Source organism: Entelurus aequoreus, linkage group LG02 (assembly GCF_033978785.1).
Source record: "Entelurus aequoreus isolate RoL-2023_Sb linkage group LG02, RoL_Eaeq_v1.1, whole genome shotgun sequence".
Taxonomy (NCBI): domain Eukaryota; kingdom Metazoa; phylum Chordata; class Actinopteri; order Syngnathiformes; family Syngnathidae; genus Entelurus; species Entelurus aequoreus.
Window position 1 is genome coordinate 41174401 of NC_084732.1, and position 6675 is coordinate 41181075.

Genomic DNA, 6675 nt, shown 5'->3' on the forward strand with positions numbered 1-6675 from the left:
CTGCTGCTAGCAATGAAACATTTAGACACTCTTACCCAAACAGCTTTTTAGAGAGGATATAGTTCCAATTAAAGTAAAATTTTGGATCAGCTGTGTGGACTGAACAAATGAATTCAGATTGATATCAACTCAAGCTAGACTTTAAGGCTGTGGTGCGATCTCGTCTTGTCTGTATCTTACACACAGACACACACACTCGGGTGGAAGGATAAACAAACACTGTCCCAAGCCCTCCGCCTTCAGGTTGTGAAAGCTTTGACAGGCTTGAGATAATATGTTGTTTTTGTTAATACATAAAGATTAGGGAAATAGTCTCCAGGCTCCTCTCCCTTACTTTCTCTCCAACTCCCCCTCCTCACTCTCCTTCACTGACGCTTTCATCCTCTCCCACCTTCCACTCCAAGTCTGGCAGGAGAGGAGGTCTCGTCAGACAGCTCATCTCCCACGTAACCGCGCAGCTCTGAGAGGTGTGGAACGAACTCGCCGAACATTGGGAGGCTTCTGTCTCTTCTTCCATAAAGCTTTCTGGCTGCGGGAAAACACTGTCTGACAGCAGGCCGATGTGTTCTGTTGTATGTTTGACAGGAGAGGAAGAACAGACTGCGCCAGATACAAAACAGCACTACGGGCAGATACTCAGCCAAAGCCTCATGGATTGAGCAAGAGGTAACATTCTCCAACTGAAGAGGGACAGTGGTGTGTTTAAGAGTGTTTACAGGGCTTTTCGGGTTTCCTGATATTATGTAAGTAATTTTGACCAAACTGAAGGAGGTGGTTTAAAGAGTGGTCTCTTATCTACCATATTATGGTCTTGCAGGAGTGCAGGTATGTGTGAGAAGGAGCATGTGAATCTAGAGCACCAGATACAAGGTCGGACGTGCCTCTTCATCAGATACACCGTATGCTATGTGTATATAGCAACAGGTAAGACTGTAGATTTGGAGTCAGTGGAGACATAAACCAAAAGCCAACAATTATACATGTTTCATTTTTCATTAAAAAAAAGACCACATCTCTGCATTCAGCAGTTACATCAGTCCAAACTATCGTTGTTGTAAAAAATGTTGCATCAGACTTTGCAAAAGAAAACTGTCTTGAACTCCCGCCCAAAGTCTTCCAACCACAATCTTTGCCCTAAATCTTTCAACAGACTTATGAGCCGCTCGAGGCAGCCCCGCACGGAAACCTTTTTATCAGCCAAAGTGAGGATGGGAGAAAGGCCAAATCACATCAGATGCAACACCAGCTGCACATCAAGTTCTCCGCTGAACAATGAGGCTGCCATGAGCACCACCTCTGTCTCCCAGCTGAGCCACGCTGCCAGATCTTAACCAATAATTTGGGTCGGAAGAGTCGCATGGATGACCAAAGTGCAGCCGGCGTAATCTAATTGTCATTGTATTGCCTTCCAATGTAAAAGGCATCCCTTTTCAGTGTTGTGAGATGAGTGGAGTGTAGATGAATAGGTCTAAGGCTTGTGTGGGCAACTCTAAACTGATTTAAAGGAGTCTTGTATTGTATTAAAATGCACTTTGGAGTAGTGGCATTATTCAGAATTTACAATAGAATGCTGTTGGTACAACACAATGGAGTGACCAATGTACAGCATCATCTCATTTTAATACAATGGTATCACGCTAACAAGGTGCTAAGAATATGCTGAGAAGTATTGAAGAGATCATTTTTAAAATGTGAAAACTGTAGAAAAGTAGTAAATATTCAGAGAGGCATTCTGAACATGTAGTCTAAGTCGTGCTGCCACGACTAGTCGACCATAGAAATTAGTCAAATATTTTCATGGATGTGTCGTGTCACTGTTCACACATTCTCACCATGCCCTGCATTATTGAGAGCGACAACGGGTGTGTCATCAATGCATTGCAGTGTCCTGACAGAGGTGAATAGCTCGCGTGGCTAAAGTACCAGGACTATCTCAGAAAATGAGAATATTGTAATAAAGTTCTTTATTTTCTGTAATGCAATTAAAAAAACAAAAACGTCATACATTCTGGATTCATTACACATCAACTGAAATATTGCAAGCCTTTTATTATTGTAATATTGCTGATTATGGCATACAGCTTAAGAAAACTCAAAAATCGTATCTCAAAAAATTAGAGTATTTCCTCAGACCAAGTAAAAAAAAAAAGATTTATAACAGCAAAACAAAATCACATATTTGAAAATGTCAATTAATGCACTCAGTACTTGGTTGGGAATCCTTTTGCACGGATTACTGCATCAATGCGGCGTGGCATGGAGGCAATCAGCCTGTGGCATTGCTGAGGTGTTATGGATGCCCAGGATGCTTCAATAGCGGCCTTTAGCTCATTTGCATTATTGGGTCTGGTGTCTTTCAGCTTCTTCTTCACAATACCCCACAAATTCTCTATGGGGTTCAGGTCAGGGGAGTTGGCAGGCCAATCGAGGACAGTAATGCCATGGTCAGTACACCAGTTACTGGTGGTTTTGGCACTGTGGGCAGGTGCCAGATCATGCTGGAAAATGAAATCATCATTTCCATAGAGCTTTTCAACAGATGGAAGCATGTAGTGCTCTAAAATCTCTAGAAGCGTCTGACTTGGGCTATGGAAAAGAAGCACTGGACAGTTGCAGAGTGGTCCAAAGTCCTGTTTTCAGACGAAAGCAAGTTTTATATTTAATTTGGAAGTCAAGGCGCTAGAGTCTGGAGGAAGGTTGGAGAGGAGCAAAATCCAAGTTGCTTGAAATCCAGTGTGAAGTTCCCAAAGTCAGCAATGGTTTGGGGAGCCATGTCAAGGCGCTAGAGTCTGGAGGAAGGTTGGAGAGGAGCAAAATCCAAGTTGCTTGAAATCCAGTGTGAAGTTCCGACAGTCAGCAATGGTTTGGGAAGCCATGTCAGCTGCTGGTGTTGGTCCACTGTGTTTCATCAAGTCCAGAGTCAATGCAGCTGTGTACCAAGAGATTTTAGAGCACTACATGCTTCCATCTGTTGAAAAGCTCTATGGAGATGATTATTTCATTTTCCAGCATGATCTGGCACCTGCCCACAGTGCCAAAACCACCAGTAACTGGTGTACTGACCATGGCATTACTGTCCTCGATTGGCCTGCCAACTCCCCTGACCTGAACCCCATAGAGAATTTGTGGGGTATTGTGAAGAAGAAGCTGAAAGACACCAGACCCAATAATGCAAATGAGCTAAAGGCCGCTATTGAAGCATCCTGGGCATCCATAACACCTCAGCAATGCCACAGGCTGATTGCCTCCATGCCACGCCGCATTGATGCAGTAATCCGTGCAAAAGGATTCCCAACCAAGTACTGAGTGCATTAATTGACATTTTCAATTGTTTGATTTTGTTTTGCTGTTATAAATCTTTTTTTTTTTACTTGGTCTGAGGAAATAATATACTTTTTTGAGATACGATTTTTGAGTTTTCTTAAGCTATATGCCATAATCAGAAATATTAAAATAATAAAAGGCTTGCAATATTTCAGTTGATGTGTGATGAATCCAGAATGTATGACATTTTTGTTTTTTTAATTGCATTACAGAAAATAAAGGACTTTATCACAATATTCTAATTTTTTGAGACAGTCCTGTATGTCCATAAACCATGCGATGCTGCTTCAAGTTACCTTTCCTCGCTTCCATGGTGGCAAATAAAGTATCCTCATCATTGGCGGACAAGGAATAGCTAAGCAGTTGATATACTGAGCCAAAGAGAGCAGGAGGAGAAGAAGCCATGCTAATCGCTAAGCTCGCTTGAATTTAAAGTAGCCAAACATTGAATCTGTCCATAAAATAGTCTTGCCTTTCTTTCTCATTGATTTTCACCCTGAGCCATTTTATCTATTCAGACGGAAACTGTTTTATTTACTAGTCAGTCACCTCCCATAGAAAAAGCAACACAGTCAGTCTGCTCTCATATTTTTTTTAGAAATATGCTTAAATATTTATAGCACAGCACACCGGTGATGCCAGCATCCATCTGCACTTAGACGCAGCCTCCTCCTTCATTAACCAATGGCACCTTTAACTTGTGGCCGGAGCTGCAGCAGTGTCGATAGAGTAATGAAATTTACAAAGACGGGCCACTTGGTATGCTAGCGATGCGGCAGCCGGTCCCAACGCTCACGGAAAACCACATGCTTGCTTTTATAGATTGCATAATGGCTTGCATGAAAATGGTTTCACACAAACATAAATCAAATGTCAAAATACAAGCCGAGCAAGACAATTCCCATGGTGCAAGAGCACACACACACACACACAAACACAAAAAAGGGAATAAATATGCAAAAGATTGTAGCGCTTAATAGTATACATACATGATACTAAATGAAACCTTTACATCATATTTTGAAATTAAAAGAGCACCCTTGAAGTTTTTAATGTAAAGCTCTGTCAAACGATTACATGTTTTAATCACATTAATGACACTTTTGCATTTTGATCAATCGGGATTAATCGCAGTACATTACTTGCGTGCATATTTTTACTGAACTTTAAAAAAAGACTAATATATTTAACACAAATGCAGATTTATTGTCAAAATGTCATTCAGGAACATTTTTAAATGTTTTTCTTCACGTCAAAAACTTGGTAAAAGTTGTATCTAAAGTCATGTCTGTGTTTATTTTGAAGTGACATTTGCCAGTGAGCACAACTGTCAGTCTCTTCACTCACATTTGCACTGACACATGCATTAGCCTGATCACTGACCATACAAACACCTGCTCTGTCTTTTAGGTTACCATCCACAGTTGAAGTGAAGAAACAATTGCACGATTAATCTGTGTTTATACATGATTAATGTGATTGAATGTTTTGTGATTCATTACATGAGATGTGTTAACTTTGACAGCCCTAATTTTTACTGAAGACTTCAATTATCCGCAATCTGAGGATAATTTCAACATCATTGCACATTATATAATAACTTTGCTCTTGGATACAGTCATTTAAAGGCCTACTGAAACCCACTACTACCGACCACGCAGTCTGATAGTTTATATATCAATGATGAAATCTTAACATTATAACACATGCCAATACAGCCGGGTTAACTTATAAAGTGACATTTTAAATTTGCCGCTAAACTTCCGGTTCGAAACGCCTCTGAGGATGACGTATGCGTGTGACGTAGCCCGACGAACACGGGTATGCCTTCCACATTGAAGCCGATACGAAAAAGCTCTGTTTTCATTTCATAATTCCACAGTATTCTGGACATCTGTGTTCGTGAATCTGTTTCAATCATGTTCATTGCATTATGGAGAAGGAAGCCGAGCAAGCAAAGAAGAAAGTTGTCGGTGCGAAATGGACGTATTTTTCGAACGTAGTCAGCCACAACAGTACACAGCCGGCGCTTCTTTGTTTACATTCCCGAAAGATGCAGTCAAGATGGAAGAACTCGGATAACAGAGACTCTAACCAGGAGGACTTTTGATTTGGATACACAGACGCCTGTAGAGAACTGGGACAACACAGACTCTTACCAGGATTACTTTGATTTGGATGACAAAGACGCAGACGTGCTACTGTGAGTATGCAGCTTTGGCTTTTTTTTGCGTATGTACGTAACTTTTTTTAAATATATAAGCTTTATGAACCTTGGGTTAGGTGAACGGTCTTTTGGGCTGAGTGATTGTGTGTGTTGATCATGTGTTTGAATTGTATTGGCGTGTTCTATGGAGCTAGGAGCTAGCAGAGGAGCTAGGAGCTAGCATAACACGTACCGTACGTGCGCGTCACGTACGTAACTTTTTAAAAATATATAAGCTTTATGAACCTTGGGTTAGGTGAACGGTCTTTTGGGCTGAGTGATTGTGTGTGTTGATCGGGTGTTTGAATTGTATTGGCGTGTTCTATGGAGCTAGGAGCTAGCAGAGGAGCTAGGAGCTAGCATAACAAACACGCAGGTGTTATTATGCAGGATTAATTTGTGGCATATTAAATATAAGCCTGGTTGTGTTGTGGCTAATAGAGTATATATATGTCTTGTGTTTATTTACTGTTGTAGTCATTCCCAGCTGAATATCAGGTCACCCCCGGCTCTCACAGCATCTTCCCTATCTGAATAGCTTCCACTCCCCACTAGTCCTTCACTTGCACTTTACTCATCCACAAATCTTTCATCCTCGCTCAAATTAATGGGGAAATTGTCGCTTTCTCGGTCCGAATCTCTCTCACTTCATGCGGCCATCATTGTAAACAATAGGGAACTTTGCGTATATGTTCAACTGACTACGTCACGCTACTTCCGGTAGGTGCAAGCCTTTTTTTTATCAGATACCAAAAGTTGCAATCTTTATCGTCGTTGTTCTATACTAAATCCTTTCAGCAAAAATATGGCAATATCGCGAAATGATCAAGTATGACACATAGAATAGATCTGCTATCCCCGTTTAAATAAAAAAAATTCATTTCAGTAGGCCTTTAAGGAAAGGTCAAATGAGGGTCACTTACAGTACAGTGTTTCACATAGCTGTCTGTGATGCTGCTAGTTTCAGCATCTCAATAAAATGTTTCCAAAAACTGACAGAGTGTAGTGTTCCTTTAATCCTATCTCAGCTATAATGTCCAGCCCCTTGTTTCCCTGAATTGCAGATGGACAAATCAAAGACAAATAATGAATTCAAAGTTTTGTTCAATAGAATTGTATGACCAGTGTATCTAACTCAGGCGTCA

General features: G+C 40.9%; 1 long non-coding RNA gene across 1 annotated transcript; it reads left to right on the plus strand.

The window, feature by feature from the left end:
- Positions 1–401: 401 nt before the first annotated feature.
- On the plus strand, positions 402–1931 carry LOC133663238 (uncharacterized). The gene is made up of 4 exons (XR_009828271.1): positions 402–467; positions 586–743; positions 818–924; positions 1151–1931. It is a non-coding gene; the product is annotated as an uncharacterized LOC133663238 (long non-coding RNA).
- The last annotated feature ends 4744 nt before the right edge of the window (positions 1932–6675 follow it).